This window comes from Eucyclogobius newberryi, unplaced genomic scaffold, assembly GCF_026437365.1.
Source record: "Eucyclogobius newberryi isolate DKJ021-1_F unplaced genomic scaffold, fEucNew1.0.hap1 SCAF_8, whole genome shotgun sequence".
Taxonomy (NCBI): Eukaryota; Metazoa; Chordata; class Actinopteri; order Gobiiformes; family Gobiidae; genus Eucyclogobius; species Eucyclogobius newberryi.
The window spans coordinates 28,277,324-28,295,833 of record NW_027316500.1 but is presented as its reverse complement, the minus strand read 5'-3'; the positions used below and the strand labels follow the sequence as shown (position 1 = coordinate 28,295,833).

Below are 18,510 nucleotides of genomic sequence, written 5' to 3'. Positions count from 1 at the left end.
TACTAATGCTTTACTACTACCTTTACTACTGCTTTACTACTGCTTCACTACTGCTTCACTACTACTTTACTACTGCTTTACTACTGCTTTACTACTGCTTTACTACTACCTTTACTACTGCTTTACTACTGCTTTACTACTACCTTTACTACTGCTTTACTACTGCTTTACTACTACCTTTACTACTGCTTTACTACTGCTTCACTACTGCTTCACTACTGCTTTACTACTGCTTTACTACTGCTTTACTACTACCTTTACTACTGCTTTACTACTGCTTTACTACTGCTTTACTACTACCTTTACTACTGCTTTACTACTGCTTTACTACTGCTTTACTACTGCTTCACTACTGCTTCACTACTGCTTCACTACTGCTTTACTACTGCTTTACTACTGCTTTACTAATGCTTCACTACTGCTTTACTACTGCTTTACTACTGCTTCACTACTGCTTCACTACTGCTTCACTACTGCTTTACTACTGCTTCACTACTGCTTCACTACTACTTTACTACTGCTTTACTACTGCTTTACTACTGCTTTACTACTACCTTTACTACTGCTTTACTACTGCTTTACTACTACCTTTACTACTGCTTTACTACTGCTTTACTAATGCTTTACTACTACCTTTACTACTGCTTTACTACTGCTTCACTACTGCTTCACTACTACTTTACTACTGCTTTACTACTGCTTTACCACTGCTTTACTACTACCTTTACTACTGCTTTACTACTGCTTTACTACTACCTTTACTACTGCTTTACTACTGCTTTACTACTACCTTTACTACTGCTTTACTACTGCTTCACTACTGCTTCACTACTGCTTTACTACTGCTTTACTACTGCTTTACTACTACCTTTACTACTGCTTTACTACTGCTTTACTACTGCTTTACTACTGCTTTACTACTGCTTTACTACTGCTTCACTACTGCTTTACTACTGCTTTACTACTGCTTCACTACTGCTTTACTACTGCTTTACTACTGCTTCACTACTGCTTTACTACTGCTTTACTACTACCTTTACTACTGCTTCACTACTGCTTTACTACTACCTTTACTACTGCTTTACAACTGATTTACTACTGCTTTACTACTGCCTCACTACTGCTTTACTACTGCTTTACTACTGCTTTACTACTACCTTTACTACTGCTTTACAACTGATTTACTACTGCTTTACTACTGCTTTACTACTGCTTTACTACTACTTCACTACTGCTTTACTACTACCTTTACTACTGCTTTACTACTGCCTCACTACTGCTTTACTACAGCTTTACTACTGCTTTACTACTGCTTTACTACTACCTTTACTACTGCTTTACAACTGATTTATTACTGCTTTACTACTGCTTTACTACTGCTTTACTACTACCTTTACTACTGCTTTACTACTGCTTTACTACTGCTTTACTACTACCTTTACTACTGCTTTACTACTGATTTACTACTGCTTTACTACTGCTTTACTACTGCTTTACTACTACTTCACTACTGCTTTACTACTACCTTTACTACTGCTTTACTACTGCCTCACTACTGCTTTACTACTGCTTTACTACTGCTTTACTACTGCTTTACTACTACCTTTACTACTGCTTTACTACTGCTTCACTACTGCTTTACTACTGCTTTACTACTGCTTCACTACTGCTTTACTACTGCTTTACTACTACCTTTACTACTGCTTCACTACTGCTTTACTACTACCTTTACAACTGCTTTACAACTGATTTACTACTGCTTTACTACTGCCTCACTACTGCTTTACTACTGCTTTACTACTGCTTTACTACTACCTTTACTACTGCTTTACAACTGATTTACTACTGCTTTACTACTGCTTTACTACTGCTTTACTACTACCTTTACTACTGCTTTACTACTGCTTTACTACTGCTTTACTACTACCTTTACTACTGCTTTACTACTGATTTACTACTGCTTTACTACTGCTTTACTACTGCTTTACTACTACTTCACTACTGCTTTACTACTACCTTTACTACTGCTTTACTACTGCCTCACTACTGCTTTACTACTGCTTTACTACTGCTTTACTACTGCTTTACTACTGCTTTACTACTGCTTTACTACTGCTTTACTACTGCTTCACTACTGCTTTACTACTGCTTTACTACTGCTTTACTACTACCTTTACTACTGATTTACTACTACCTTTACTTCCTCTCCATCCAAAAATACTCGCGGGTGAGTTCACACCTTGTAATGAGCGGTATAAAATCAATAAAACCCAATAGATTCACTTAATCAGTGACTTTTATGTATGAAGTGTAAGAGTCTGTGTAGTCCAAAAAACAATACCGTATTTTCCGGACTATAAGTCGCACCTTTTTTCATAGTTTGGGCCTGGGTGCGTCTTATACTCCAGAGCGACTTATATGTGATATTATTTGTTATTTTCACACTGACAACCACAAGAGGGCGCTCTAGGCTCTAAGCGACGCAGAAGAAGAATCTGCACTTCCTCTTCCTCTGGAGTTTGTGGAGTTGTTTAGAAGTGACACAGAGGAAGAAGAATTCAATGGATTTAGTGATTTGGGGTAAAACTGATGCTTTGGTAAACTTGTTAGCATGTTCTTTATGCTATAGTTATCTGAATAACTGTTCATATGTTACGTTAACATACCAGACACTTACCACAGTTCTGTCTGTGCCTCATGTAGCTGAAGGTGTTAGCGTTAGCATACGTACACCTATTCACCATGTTCTCTCATCTGTTATTATCTTAAACTGCGTTTCAAGATGAAATGTCTGTTCTTGGTCTTGGGTTTTATCAAATACATATTCCCAAAAAAATGCGACTTATATATGTTTTTTTTTTCTTTTCTATAACACATTTTCTGGCTGGTGTGACTTATACTCTGGAAAATACGGTACTTGTTCAAATAGTCGGGATTAGACACTTAAATGTTACCAGACGTGTGCCATCTCGCTGAATTCATTGCGACGGATGAAGATGGTCTGACCCGGTTCAGCAGCGGCGGCGGCGGTTTAGTCGAGTGTAATGCGCGGTGCCACAAAGGGGACACGTCGCCATGGCAACCTCTGAAGTTTCACACGGTCACATGACTCGCTTAGCCCCCCATGAATCAAAGCCGTGTTCGAGGGTCTCCATTTCCACGTGTTGAGAGTCTTTCAGATCCGCTTCAGCCTCTTCCCTGCGTCCTCGAGCGTCAGCATCACGTTTTATTTAAGATTGATCATACTTTACATGTTTTTGGACAAAGAAAAAACTAATATTGACATTTCTTATTAAATCAAAGTTTAGGTTTTCTGGGCACATTTTATTCCTTTGAGCTCAAATCAAACCAACAACTTTAAAACATTCAAATTATGTTTTTCATTCTTTTTTTTTTCATGTTTTGATCGCAATTTTTTTAGCACTAGCCCAATGCTAAAACATGCCTGAAAAAGATAAGATAAGATAAGATATTCCTTTATTGTCCCACATGGGGAAATTTCATTGGTGCAACGCAGGTAGATACAGAGGTAGATACAGAAGAACAGAACAGATCACTTATAGGAAGTCTGAAAAACACTTTCAGTAGAAGATCTCCTATAAATAAATAAAAACTCCCATAGACAAATGAATAAATAAATACATAAATACCATTGCATGTGATCACGACAGTAATTGCACATGAATATGTGTCACGACAGCACATAGATTGCACATGAATTTCATAGTAATTGCACATGAATTCCAACAGCAATTGCACATATGACAGAATTGCACATCAGTATTAGGTTAGGTCAGTATTGCGAGTGTTCAGTACTAACAGTGTTTGTTATAAAGTCTGACAGCAGCAGGAAGGAAAGACCTACGGAACCTTTCCTTCACACATCGAGGGTGGATCAGTCTCTCACTGAAGCTGCTCTCCAGAGCGGAGAGAGTGTCCTGCAGGGGGTGACACTCATGGTCCAGCATAGATGTGAATCTAGCCAGGACCCTTCTGTCCCCCACCTCCTGCACCGAGTCCAGAGCACAGCCCAGGACGGAGCTGGACTTCTTGATGACTCTGTCCAGCCTCTTCCTCTCCCTCTCTGTGATGCTGCTGCTCCAGCAGGCCACATCTACAGGAGCTGATGCCACCACAGAGTCATAGAAGGTCTTCAGGAGTGGCCCTGTCACTCCAAAAGACCTGAGTCTCCTCAGGAGGTAGAGCCGACTCTGGCTCTTCCTGTACAGTGCGTCTGTGTTATGAGTCCAGTCCAGTTTGTGATTCAGATGAACACCCAGGTACTTGTATGAGTCCACTCTCTCAATGTCCCGTCCCTGGATGTTCACTGGTGAGGGGGCAGTGGGGTGGCGTCTGCGGAAATCCACCACCATCTCCTTGGTCTTCCCGGCGTTGATGAGGAGGTGGTTCCGCTGACACCAGTCCACAAATTCCTGCGCCAGTCCTCTGTACTCCGCGTCATCGTCGTCCGTGATGAGTCCGATGATGGCAGAGTCGTCAGAGAACTTCTGCAGGACACAGCTGTCCGTGTCATGTCTGAAGTCTGCAGTGTAAAGGGTGAAGAGAAAGGGCGCGAGGACAGTGCCCTGGGGCGCCCCCACACTGCAGGTTCGAGTGTCAGACACACAGTTCCGGGCTCTCACAAACTGGGGTCGGTCTGTGAGGTAGTCCAGGATCCACTCTGCCAGGTCATACTCCACACCAGCCGTCTCCAGCTTGTCCCTCAGGAGCAGCGGCTGGATGGTGTTGAAGGCGCTGGAAAGATCGAAGAACAGAATCCTCACAGAGCTGCCAGGCTTTTCCAGGTGAGAGAGAGAGCGGTGCAGCAGGGAGATGACGGCGTCCTCCACTCCGATGCCAGACCGATATGCAAACTGCAGCGGGTCCATGGCTGAGCTCACGGTGGAGCGGAGGTGGTCCAGGACCAGCCGCTCCAGTGTCTTCATCAGGTGGGACGTGAGAGCCACTGGCCTGAAGCTGTTGAGGTCTTTGGGGCGCGGTGGCACAGGTACCAGACAAGAGGTCTTCCAGACCTGTGGTACCACCCTCAGCTTCAGGCTCATGTTGAAGACATGCTCCATAACTCCACACAGTTCATCTGCAGGACTTAAGGAGCCTGGGGCTGATGCCATCAGGTCCTGCTGCCTTCCTCACTTTAATCCTCTTCAGCTCACTCCTCACCTGTGCTGCTGTGCTCAGTGGTTGGCAGGGGGACCGTGTGCTGGGGGGATGGGTGAGTCCAGGCGAAGTGGGGAGCTGATGGTCCGGGGCAGATAAGCGAAGAGGAACGGTTGCAGGGCATTGTCCAGCTGTGGAAGAGGGAGCATGCAGCTGTGCAGGGGGAGGGGCGGGTGACCGATCAAACCTCAAGAAGTGAGCATTTAAATCATTCACCCACTGTAGATACCCCTCTGTCTGGGCAGGGGGGATTTTGAAGCCCGAGATGGTTTTCAGGCTCCTCCACACTCCCTGAATGTTCTTTTGCTGCAGCTGCTCCTCCATCCTCCTCTTTTGTGTGATTTATGTTTATTTATTCATGCGCACTTCCGCCTGAGTTCTCAAATCGCCTTTAAGTGCATAAATATGTTTCAAAGATTGCACAATAATCTTTGAAACAACAAGTTTGTTTTATTTTTATGTTTAATCAGCTTTTTATTACAAACAATAATAATAATAAAATCATAGCTCCAAAAAAACAACTGCAGTGTTATCCACATTTCAACATATCTGCATTATTATTATTTCAGTGAATCAATCAAACTCCTGGTAGAAGTTAGAGTGTATTATATTTAATCAAAGTCTACCTTATTTATTGCACTTGCTTTTTTAAAATCATAGTTTACTGTATATTATACTCTTATACCGTATTTTCCGGATTATGAGTCGCACCAGCCAAAAAATACATGATAGAGAAGAAAAAACATATATAAGTCGCACTGGAGTATAAGTCGCACACCGGCTAAAACTATGAAAAAAGCGACTTATAGTCCAGAAAATACGGTAATTCATGTTTTTATGTTGCACCTACAGCCGAAGCAAGTTCCACGTTTGTGTATTGCGTTCACTGGCAATAAACTGTTTCTGAAATGTGCCTAAAGTCACGACTCATGTGCTCTGGAACTAACCTTTTCAGAATACACAATAGTCACATGTATCTGCTTCACACTTCGCTGCGATTGGTCGATTCCAGCTGTCACTCACTCGGAGCGTGGCAAAGCGTGTAGTAGTTGGGGAAAACAGAAGCGTGTGTAGATGATGTAATGTTTCTCGTAGTAAACGCGGCGCTCGTCTCCGTCGGGAGCGGCGCGCGGCTCGAACATGAGGCTAATAAAGTGCATTATCGGATCGTTCGGAACCACATGTGACTTTACATAGTCGCCAAGCTGAATTATTTACGCGTTAAGTGCATTTCACACCAGCGTCGTTTGTCAAAAAATGCGCGTTGGTGCCGTCGGCCGGAGCTGAACGCAGGAAGCAGTGGGTCTGAATGCCGCGCGGGCGACGATCCGCTCAGGAAAGAAGGAACGGAAAGATAACGAGGCAGATCTATGTGTGGCGCGCGGGAGGAAGCGAGGCCATTTGAGAAACGGGGTCAGGGAAATGTATCGGCGATGCAATTTCCACATGTGCAGCGTGTAAACCGGATTAACGCGCAGTAGGAATGAATCTGCAGGTAAACACGAGGTTCAGGCGGGTAAAAGGATGTAATGTTAAAGTGCCTATGAGGGGTTTTTACGTTGTTCTAATTTTGACTTTATTTGGTGTATTTGTACCTGTTGTACATTATACATTATAGTTTTACACCAATTGAGCAGGTATTTGTGGAGGAAAGGTTGAAAAATCTGTTGAAAATGACAGGAAGTGACATCACACCAGGGACGCTCATTCCAGTCAATGTTTAAGCATAATTTACACAAAGAAACAACTTTTTTGACTCTCTAAACGTTAATCAACAAAATAAAGTCGCTCTCATATATTTGTATTTGTCAAATTAAAAAAAGTGTGAAATTGCCATGTGTGATGTCATTAACTACAAACAGGAAGTGAAACTATGACCTTAAAAATGTGCTATTCTGTGATAACATTTTTCCATTTTTAAGCAAAATTCAAAATATATTCATCTTAACTGCATTTTAGTTCAATGAGTCGTCCGACCTGTAGGGGGCGGTTTAACGTCACGTTTCATCTCAGCTTTGCATTGTCTTAAGAGCTTAATAAAGTCTCCTCACTGTGATTGGTTGAATCCACGTGTCACTCTTGCAGAGCTGAGGGACCAATAGGAGGAGCGGGTGTTGGAAAAGTGTCTATGTTTGATTAAAGAGATGTTTTGAACAGAAAAGCACTGAATCAAAGGGTCAAACTGCGATATTTCCCAATCCAATGTCAAAAACATATCAAAAACGTATTAAAAAATCATGCAATAACATCCTTTTACCCTAACGAGTGTCGAGACTTTAACTCACGGCAAGAATGTGCTGGTTTGATTCCTGGGGTGTTTTAGTTGGAGTTAAAGGCCTTGGTGGATTTCATATGAATATTCAGTTTCTCATAAACTGAAGGTGCTGCCATTGAACTGTTCAAATATCTACATAGAATCAGAATCAGAACAGGTTTTTTGCCATTGTCAATGAACAGAATTCACAAACAGGAACTTGTCTTGGTGAGAAACAATTTAAATCTGCTATGGAATAAAAATAACAATAAGCTATCAGATAGAAAATAAGAATAACAAGAAAAAGGACAATAATACGGTATTGCTTTAACCTTAAACCTGTTGTGAGTTTTTTGTCGTTATTTTCAAATTCGTGTTTTCTTTCAGTTTTCTTTTTTATCTCACCCTCTGTGTCCTTAAAAAAAAACAGCTTTTGAATCTTTAGCTTCGTCTCTAGCCCCCGTCTCTAGACCTAGTGGCGAAAGAGCGTTACTGCACGTGCTCGCAGTCGCTCATGTGATTGGCCATCGACTCGAGGCGTGGCTTCTCCTGTAGCTCCCACATGCTCCTCTATCAAATACAGAGAGTGTTTTTTCTTTATTGTGACCCCTTTTGTTTTCACTGCACACAATGAGGTTTTCTTTGTGTGGAATTGCAAAGCTTTCGGTAAATGTGATTACACTTTACGCTTATACTTTACGATATAAAACTCATTATTGCTTCTTTTGTGAAAGTTTTCTCCAAATGAAATCAAAAGCTGAGGCCAGATATTGATCCAAACTTTCTTGAACGACAATTTTCCCCTTTGTTGGCCCTATAGAATCTCTTTCAGGACTGTATAGCTGCATGTACTCGAATCTAATCTATATTACATTACATATGAGACTATCTACTAGCTACGTCTCTGCATCCATTCGTCTGCAATAAAACCATCTGGTGCACTTTAATGAGAGCTCCCCGCCGCTACAAACACATCTTTATCCAGTCACACGCGTGTCCTGCTCTGTAATCCAAACTGATGATTGTTTTCGCGGGTGACAAAAGACACTTGAGGGAGATCCCCGCACGGAAGGCTTAACTCTGTGACAAACGCCAATGGAACGACGCTTAAAAAGGTCCGTTTGATGAAGCAGTTTACTTAAATGACTGTCATCACAGCAAAGCCGCCGTCATTAGCGGCTTTCTCCGGCTAATACCGGCTAATTGCGAAGCCTCTCCTCATACATATTCAGGCACAAAGCTGGATGCCTTTTTCCCGCACGGGCGTGACGATTGGAAGCGTTAATTGAATGTGTCTATGGGAAGAGCAGACCAGGATGTGCCGCGGCAACGCTTTAGTTCATTAAGACCAAGGAGTGGATTTCCTTTAGTGTCTTTGAGTATCCTTGTACACGCATTAATTACCTTCAAGGGGCTGTCTTTTTGTCGACTTTTGTAAAGCAAAGCAGCGACATGATAAACACTGCAATGAGAGGGGAAAACAACACAGAACAGACACAAAGAGGAGAAATAAAATGCATTTGAAAAATATAATACATTAAAAAAAACACAGAACAGACACAAATAAAAGAAAATATAATTACATTTACAAATAAAATACATTAAAAACTGCACAGAACAGACACAAATAAATATAATAAAATAAATACATTTGAAAAATATAATACATTAAAAACAACACAGAACAGACACAAATAAATTTAAAAAATAAAAAAAAAATTGAAAAACAAAATACATTGAACAGGCACAAATAAATAAATAAATAGAATAAATAAAATACACTTGAATCATAAAAAAACAACACAGACCAGACACAAATAAATAAAATTGATTTGAAAAATAAAGTATATAAAAAAAACATAGAACAGACACAAATAAATAGAATAAATAAAATACATTTGAATCATAAAAAACAACACAGAACAGACACAAATAAATAAAATTAATTTGAAAAAGAAAGTACATTTAAAGAAAGACACAGAACATACACAAATTAATATAATTTGAAAAAATTTAAAAATGCATTTGAAATAAATAAATAAAAAAGACCAGACAAGACGGTGCTGGACAGAAGGCATCCAAGAATTAATATTAATAAAAAAAAGAAATGTTGAGGCATAACAAGAAAATGTGTCAATTTCCAAGTTTAGTCTGTATTTGCTTTTTAAAAAAAATGGAAAATATTAAAAGAATCAGGCCTGACTCTTGTAAAATCTCGTTTTCCGCAGGTTCCTGTTACATTCATCACTTCAGTGTCGTGTTCACAGATGTAGCCTTCAGCCACGTGAAGTCTCTTCAGCTCTGGCACTCGTCCTCAAATTAAAGTTTATTTCACATTTGTAGTTCAAAAAACACTTTGGAAATGGAATTGCCTTGTGCATTGTACGAACTGTGCTCTACAAATACACTCGCTTTGCCTTGGAAAAAATGTGCAAAAAGCTCATTTTGTCCAGTAAAACGTCGAAAACAACCACAAAAACAACCACATAGACGTAAAAAAAAAAACATTAAAGGAAACCAAGACACCTTTTGAAACTCCGAAATGAGGATGTCACGATTATTTTGAGAAAAAAAAAACAATCATGATGTTCAGTTTTTTTTTTACTTTTACCAAACTTACCAACTTTTACTGTGAAGTCGTTCAGATTCACATGGTCCAATAGATCAAGCTTTCCAAATTATAACATTAATGACATAAAACAACAGATAACTTACTTTGTCTTTGTTTTTGGGATGAAGTATTGAACTGAAATTACAATTATTTCCCTTTTTACAATTATTTTTTAGGTCTCACGGTGCATTGTGACTTGGATAATATGGATTAAAGTGGTGTTCTTACGCTGTAGTTGGTGTTGAAGTGGTTTGACTCACAGTTTGTGGAGGTTTAACTCTGATCGTCAAACTAATGGATTCTCAGAGACTAATCGATACTGCAACTTGTATCCAAAGCAGATTTTACTCGATTACAGTAACATGAGTATTTGTAATGAGTTACTTTCCACCCCTGCTAATGAAAAGCAACTAGTTATACAGAAAAGTACTAGTAAATGGGTCATCAAAAGTATTGAAAATCACACAGTAATTGACACTACAACTGGTATCAACACTAAATACTCCTTTGAAGAAGTATCGATACTAAAGAATGATTATAATGATTTTGAGCTTAATTAAAATGATAATAAGACCAGTTATTACTTTATGTTGAGAATGTCTATTGCGTACACACCTTTTTAGTTGATTTAATGATGCGCTGGGCTTTAATCAACTAGAATTTCTGTTTTGATCTACAAAAATTCCCTTTAGATGAGTTGTTTCAATGTCATCCGTTTTACAAATGTAGTAAACTCTATATAATTGTACAGAACACCTCAATATTTAGAATTAGCTTTGTTAAAAATATGCCAAACTGCTTCTACGGCAACGCAAAAGAGCCGTGCACCCGAAGTGTCCATTAAGGCTTTGTCCACGTCGATGATAAACAACCACTAATGGCCAAGCCGCCGCCCGCCTCGTCGCTACGGTTACGGATCAAGTCAGGCAAACCGGGTCAATGCATCGCCACAGACGGGTCGAGGAGTGTTTGGAACCCGTCCGTTGCCGCGGAGATGACGTCACCATGTGGTCCTAACGGGAAGAGAAAAGTGTCCGTAGTGGCCGAGAGGAAAAGAGAATGCAGAAAATGTGAATGCTAGAAACGCAATTACCGTATTTTCCGGACTATAAGTCGCACCTGAGTATAAGTCCCACCTGAGTATAAGTCGCACCACCCAAAAAATGCATAATAGAGAAGAAAAAAACATATATAGGTCGCACTGGAGTATGAAATGTCATACTGTCATAAGTGTGAACATAACAAATATTATCACATATAAGTCGCTCCGGAGTATAAGCCGCACCCCGGCCAAAACTATGAAAAAATATGCGACTTATAGTCCTGAAAATACAGCATGTGGTATTAGAGCAGAAAAGCTTCCAAAAGTTGTCATCTGGACAGCGTTTTTGACTTTTTAGTTTTGACTTTTTAGCTTTGACTTCCGTCTGAAAATTAGCGCTGCGACTGACCGTGACGCTCATCTGCACGATACGGACTAAAAGACGTTTCACGGCTGCGTTATTCAATCAAACACTTCCCACTCTCACCAATAAGACACTTACACTATAATTTAAATTGCGATTTTTGACTTTTTAAATACATTATCAGTCGAAAAAAGACTGAAACACAGAACTGGAGGCTTTAGAATGGAAATTATTACAAATTATCGTATTTTCCGGACTATAAGTCGGAAAATAGTTTTGTCCGGGGTGCGACTTATACTTATATTTATACTTATATATTTATACTTACATTCCGGAGCGACTTATATGTGATATTATTTGTTATTTTTTGCAACCGCATTTCATACTCCAGTGCAACTTATATCTTTATTATATATATTCTTGTGATATATTATATTATATGTTTTTTCTTCTCTATTATGCATTTTTTGGCTGCTGCGACTTATCATCAAATCATCAAATCAATTTATTTTTGTAAGGCCCAAAATCACAACAACAGTTGCCTCTGAGGGCCACAGGGAGAAATGAATCAACAATGTCTGTGGTGGCGATGGAGTCAGACAATGTCTGTGGTGGCGATGAAGTCAGACAATGTCTGTGGTGGCGAGGGACCATGTCCCAGGGTCCTCTGTCCTTAGACTCTCCTTCTCGGCCAGGAAAAACTACAAAAAAAACCTCTTTGGGAAAAAAGCGTAGAAACCTGGAGGAGTTCCAGTGAAGGAGAGATCCGACTCTCACAGACGGACAGACGGACACAAGGGAGACTGGAGCTGGACCCACTCTTCAGGCAGAAGAGGGACCGTCTGAGTCGAGCTGGACCCACTCTTCAGGCAGAAGAGGGACCGTCTGAGTCGAGCTGGACCCACTCTTCAGGCAGAAGAGGGACCGTCGGAGGCGAGCTGGACCCACTCTTCAGGCAGATGAAGGACCGTCGGAGGCGAGCTGGACCCACTCTTCAGGCAGAAGAGGGACCGACTGAGGCGAACTGGAGCCACTCTTCAGGCAGATGAGGGACCGTCGGAGGCGAGCTGGACCCACTCTTCAGGCAGATGAGGGACCGTCGGAGGCGAGCTGGACCCACTCTTCAGGCAGATGAGGGACCGACTGAGGCGAACTGGAGCCACTCTTCAGGCAGATGAGGGACCGTCCACACAGGGCAGGGACCACTTCACCAGGGGAGGGGCATCTGGGTCCACAGGTCCTCAGGAGTGAGAGAAAGAAAAGAAGGCGGTGAACAGTTTGCAAGTGGAATCAAAAAATAAATATTGTTTGATAGCATAAGTAGTCAGAAGAAGATGGTGTCAAACGCTGCGCTGAGGTCCAACAGAACCAGGATTGAGACCAGTCCATCGTCAGCGGCTAATAACAAATCATTTGTGACTTTAACTAGTGCAGTTTCAGTGCTGTGGTGGGCTCTGAACCCTGACTGGAAAACTTCAAATAAGTTATTGTCCTGCAGGTGGCGACAAAGCTGTTTTACTACAACTTTTTCAAGGATTTTAGAGACGAAGGGAAGATTTGAAATAGGTCTGTAGTTTACCAATAGGTCGGGATCTAGATTAGGCTTTTTCAGAAGAGGTTTAATGACTGCATGTTTGAAGGACTGTGGAACATAGCAACTTTCGAGTGAAGTATTTATTATATTAAGAATAGAGTCTATAATTAGGGGAAGAATGTCTTTGAGGAGTCTGCTTGGAATGGGGTCTAGGACACAAGTTGAGCTTTTAGAGGACATAATGGCTGAAGTTATCTCTGCTTGATCAACAGCTGTGAACCTTTCTAAGTTTACAGGTGGATTTATATGGGACGTTAGATTTACAGCTTGGGCTAGTTCAGGGCTAATAGCGGGGGTAATTTCATCTAATTTATCTCTGATTGTTTTTATTTTATTATTAAAAAATAGGAGGAAATCATCAGAGCTAAGTGTAGCTGGGATTGAGGGCTCTACTGCACTGTGACAGTTTGTTAGCCTAGCTACAGTGCTGAAAAGGAATTTAGTGTTACTTTTGTTGACTTCTATTAGATTTGAATAATATCTGGTTTGGGCCTTACGCAGAGCCTGCTTATAGGACAGCAGGCAACTTTTCCATGCTTTTAGGGATTCTTCGGTGTGAGAGCGACGAAATAATCCCTCTAACTTTCTAACTCTTTGTTTATGTGAACGCAGTTCTTGGTTGTACCATGGGGAGGCGCGCTTTGGCCTAATGACCTTCTGTTTTAACGGCGCGACAACGTCAAGAGCAGACTTCAGAGAATTCATGGTCAAGTCGACACATTGATCACTTAAACTGGGACTAAAACTGTTCTCAGCAGGATCACATGACATGTCACTGAATATTGGCTCTATTATTTCTTTGAATTTTGAGATAGATTTTTCAGATATTGTCCTTTTCATTATAACTTTATTTTGTGGGACTGGATGATCTTTAAGAATAAACTGAAAGGTAATTAGGAAATGATCTGACAATATAGGGTTTTGAGGGAGGACAATGAGGTCACTAATCTCTGTTCCATACGTTAGGACAAGATCCAGAGTGTTCTTGTGAGTGTGAGTCGGTTTATTTACATTCTGAGTGAAACCAATGCTGTCTAACAAGGCGCTGAAGGCATTACTGAGAGCGTCATCACTCACGTTCACGTGGATATTAAAGTCTCCAGCTATAACTATTTTATCCCAGGCTAACACTAAGTTTGATATAAAGTCAGAAAACTCTGTTAAAAACTCTGAATAGGGACCAGGAGGTCGGTAGATAACTATGAACAAAACTCCTTTTTGGTTTTTCATATTTGGACATGTGATTGACAGCATAAGGCTTTCAAATGAGTGAAATGCATTGTTAGTTTTAGGGCTCATGAGTAGGCTTGAGTGGGAGATCACTGCCACACCAACACCTCGGCCTGTGCTCCTGGCAGTCTGAAAGTTAACATGGGTGGGTGGGGTGGACTCATTTAGTCTGACGTAGTCGTCTTGTTGAAGCCACGTTTCAGTTAGAGCTAGAAGATCTATGTTATAGTCACTAATTAATTCATTAACTAAGAGCGATTTGGAGGAAATTGCTCTAATGTTTAGCAGTCCACATTTTACGTGTTTATTCATTTGTGTATTTGTGATTGTTATTTTCCTTAAGTTATTTGGTCTGACGCCTGAAATATTTTTTCTGAGATGTGACTTTTTGGCATTATTTGTACGAGGGACACGAGGGACACGAGGGACACACACAGTCTCTATCTGTCTTGAATCTGAACACTTCACATGTAACAGAACGGGCGAGAGTTCAGCGACAGAGGAGCGTCTTGAACTGCTGCTCTGCGCCCGGGGCTCATCCCTAGATGGTCACTTAACACGACTAAGACTATCGGTCAAATTCCGAACTAATAGGGATGTACCCTCCGAAGTCGGATGGATGCCATCCCTGCGTATGAGCCCGGGCTTTCCCCAAAACGCACTCCAGTTATCAATAAAGACAACGTTGTTTTGAGGGCACCATCTGGATAACCAGTTGTTGAATGCTGAGAGACGGCTGTACAATTCAGCATTGATCCGATTGGGCAGGGGACCAGAAAATATTACAGTGTCTGACATCGACTTCGCTAGGTCACACACCGCGGCTACTTGAACTTTGAGCACCTCTGATTGTCTCCGCCGGACGTCGTTACCGCCTGCGTGAACCACGACTCGCCGGAAACGGGTCCTACTCCGCTTTAAGATCCTAAGGTTTCCTTCGATGTCACCCATTCTGGCCCCCGGGTAACACCTAACGCTAGCAGCTGGCAGCTTCACGTCTCTAACAATAGAACTCCCGATTACAAGAGTTTCTCTAGTGTGTTCAGCGGGCGTGTGTTCGCTGAGGGGAGAAAACCTATTGTAGACATGAAGCTCACGGCGCTCTGAGGTTCGGCGCTTAGCGCCTTGTCCCCTCCGAACTGTCACAAAATGGTCCCTATTCTGTTCCTGGTCTAGTCCCGGCTGCACGGGAGACGCTGAGGGGCTGAGCTCGGCCTTACTGCTACTGCTAATGCTAATGCTACGCCCTGCAGCGCGGTCCGGTAGCCCTCGCGCTAAAACCGAACTATAACTGGACTTAAGCTCCTCTAAACAGCGGATCCGCGCTTCTAACTCCGTAACCCTGGCCTCCAAAACTACCACTACACTGCACTTCACGCACCTATCATCAGAGAAGGAGCCAGGGTTCTGACTCGACATATGACAGCTCAAACAGGTAAAGGTAGATCCAGCCATGACGCTAGCGGCTAGGCTACGCTAGGCTAGTTCAGGCTGGAGCTAGAGAGTGAGGAGGGCTTTTTAATCCACGAAATACTGAAAAGCGAGCGGCTTGAGGCTCCGGATTGTTTGCGGAGAAATCAAACGTTCACTTTCGTGTATATGATGCGTAAATAGTGTGTATAATTCGTGGATTAATCGGTAAAAGGCTCTAAGAACGAACAGCTCTGAAAACGCGACACACTCACCGGAAATGACGTCACCGGAGATCCAGATCTTATACTCTGGTGCTTATAGTCCGGAAAATACGGTAATTTGTAACTAATTTCCATTCTAAAGCCTCCAGTTCTGTGTTTCAGTCTTTTTTCGATTGATAATGTGTTTAAAAAGTCAAAAATCGCAATTTAAATAATACAAAAATAATCACTGACTGTTTAACCACCTGAATAATCGTTAGTTATTGTTCATAAAGTAAGAGTAATTGTTTATATCTAACGTTTAAGGTGAATTTTGGAATTATTTCAGTGAAGCTCAGTCAGAATGTGTGATATTCAAAGCATTTTATTTAATTCTTATAGGACTGATAATGGCATACTCTTGCACTTTAAAGTACTTTGAGTGCACAGAAAAGTTGTTTAGCGTAATACTGGATTTGGTAAATTATTCTGGATGATTTACTGCCGATCTAAAAATAGTTTATTTACTTTTTCTCATTCAGAACTTTTTAATTGTTTAATTTTTAATTAAAAAATATTTTGTTTAAATTTTTTAATCGTTAATTCCAGTGCTCGACTTTCTCATCCTTCTGAAACCTATGGATATCCAGTATAACTTTGTATTTGAACCACTTTCTAAATGTTTATTTTTAATTCTCATCTCTTTTAGTTGTTTATTAGAGTCGGCGGGGCCTTTTATTCGGACCGTCAAAAGAACGGCTGCTTTACATAAAATGGAAGCAGTGGATAAAGCTCTTAAGAACTCCCGTGTCGTAAAAACAAACGCCACATTAATGCGTCGTGTTCAATGTGTTTGTTTAGATTAGCGGCAGTGGAAGTGCTTTTAGACTCCTACACGCCCATTCAAATGCTGAATATTAAAGATGTGTTTTAATCCATTAAAACATGGTGTGTGTGTGTTACAAAGATGATTTTGAGGGAGTTTTTTTCTCATGCGAGGGCTCTTTTCTTTTGACTGTGGGGATGTGAAGATAATTGTGATTATGCATGTTCCAATATAATATAGCAATAATAAATACTGCTTTAAGAGAGGACAGAACAGTCAAAAATAAATAAATACACTGAATGAAATACAGTTGAAAAATAAAAGACATTAAAGAGTTTTGTTTATAAGAGATTTCTTATAAGTTTTCTGTTCTTTTACTGCATCTACTTGCATGCAACACCGAAATTTCCCCATTGTGTGGACAAATAAAGGCTTATCTTATCTAATCTTAAAAACAACACGGAACAGACACAAGTAAATAGAATAATCAGAATAAATAGAATACATTTGAAATATAAAATACTTTCGAAAAATAAAATACTTAAATAAAATATATTAAAATAAATAAATAAATACATAAAAATAAAAAATAAAACATCGAATAATGATAATAATCAAACATGATAATAATAACAATCAAATAAAATAAAAATAAAAAATAAAATAAATAAATAAATAAAATAAACAAAAATAAAATAGACAAGACGGGGCTCAACAGTAGGTATCCAAGAAATAATATTAAGAAAAAAAGAAAGGTTAAGGCATGTTATGAGTCCCATCTTGTCCAGTTTGATCTGGTAAGGCCGGTTGCATGATTAGAGAGAATGAGAGTTGTCAATAACCGTGGACAATAACAATTCTTAACACAATAATCATAGCTCTAATATCAGATGACGTGAAGTAACGTCCTTACTTCAATTTGAAAGTCATACTGGGCAGAGCGATTCATTGAATTTACAGCTGCGTGTATTCGATTATTGCCCTTATTCAATTACCATCAATTACAGAACGGTTGTGAATATCAATAAACGTGTCATAATTAGGATTTGGAATGTTTTGTCATGTTTCGAAAGCCATTGTTGGTTAGAGTGGCTTTTCTCTAGATTTTGTGGAGCAGAATTACCATTTAATTTGACACATTAAAGTAAAGTTATTCTAAATAGTCCTGATCTTTGCAACTACACTTTTTGAACAGGCAGAATTAGTATTATTACACACACGGAATGCTAACGAACAGCATGCAAAACCCTCGACATGTACAGTCTTTGAATACAGATGCATACATGTAACTGCCTTAGATGATACGGTCTTAAGATGTGGCGAGTCTTACATGTGGAGGCCGACTCGGCTTCCACGCGCCGCGCATGCCGATGGAGGCGGTTTCTCCTGACGACCGTCGCTCTGATCAGAAACACGCCAGTCCTCTGCGTCTGCATGTGTAATGAGAGCTGCAGCGGCTCCGGGTCAAGATACCGGCAGTAAATCTACTGTCACGACGTTCTACAGTGTGATGTCATAGTTTCAGATGAAGGGGAGGGGCCAATGTGGCTTAAACTATGACTGGTTTTTATGATTTTCTAATTTTGACTTTAATTGGTGTGTTTATACCTGCTGTGCACATAAATTATAGTTTTACATCAATTGAGCAGGTATTTGTGGAGAAAACGTTGAATAACCTGTAGGAAGTGACAGGAAGTGACATCACACCAGGGACACTCATTCCAGTCAAAGTTTATGCAGAATTTACACAAAGAAACTACTTTTTTGACTCTCTAAACATTAATTCAACAAAATAAAG

At 40.5% G+C, this 18,510-nt stretch overlaps 1 protein-coding gene across 1 annotated transcript in view; it reads left to right on the top strand.

Annotated features, from left to right (window-relative positions):
- Nucleotides 1-18,510, top strand: part of LOC140351024 (serine/threonine-protein kinase 32C-like) — a 238,271-nt gene that overhangs the window by 50,282 nt on the left and 169,479 nt on the right. The gene's annotated exons all lie outside the window — the stretch shown is intronic.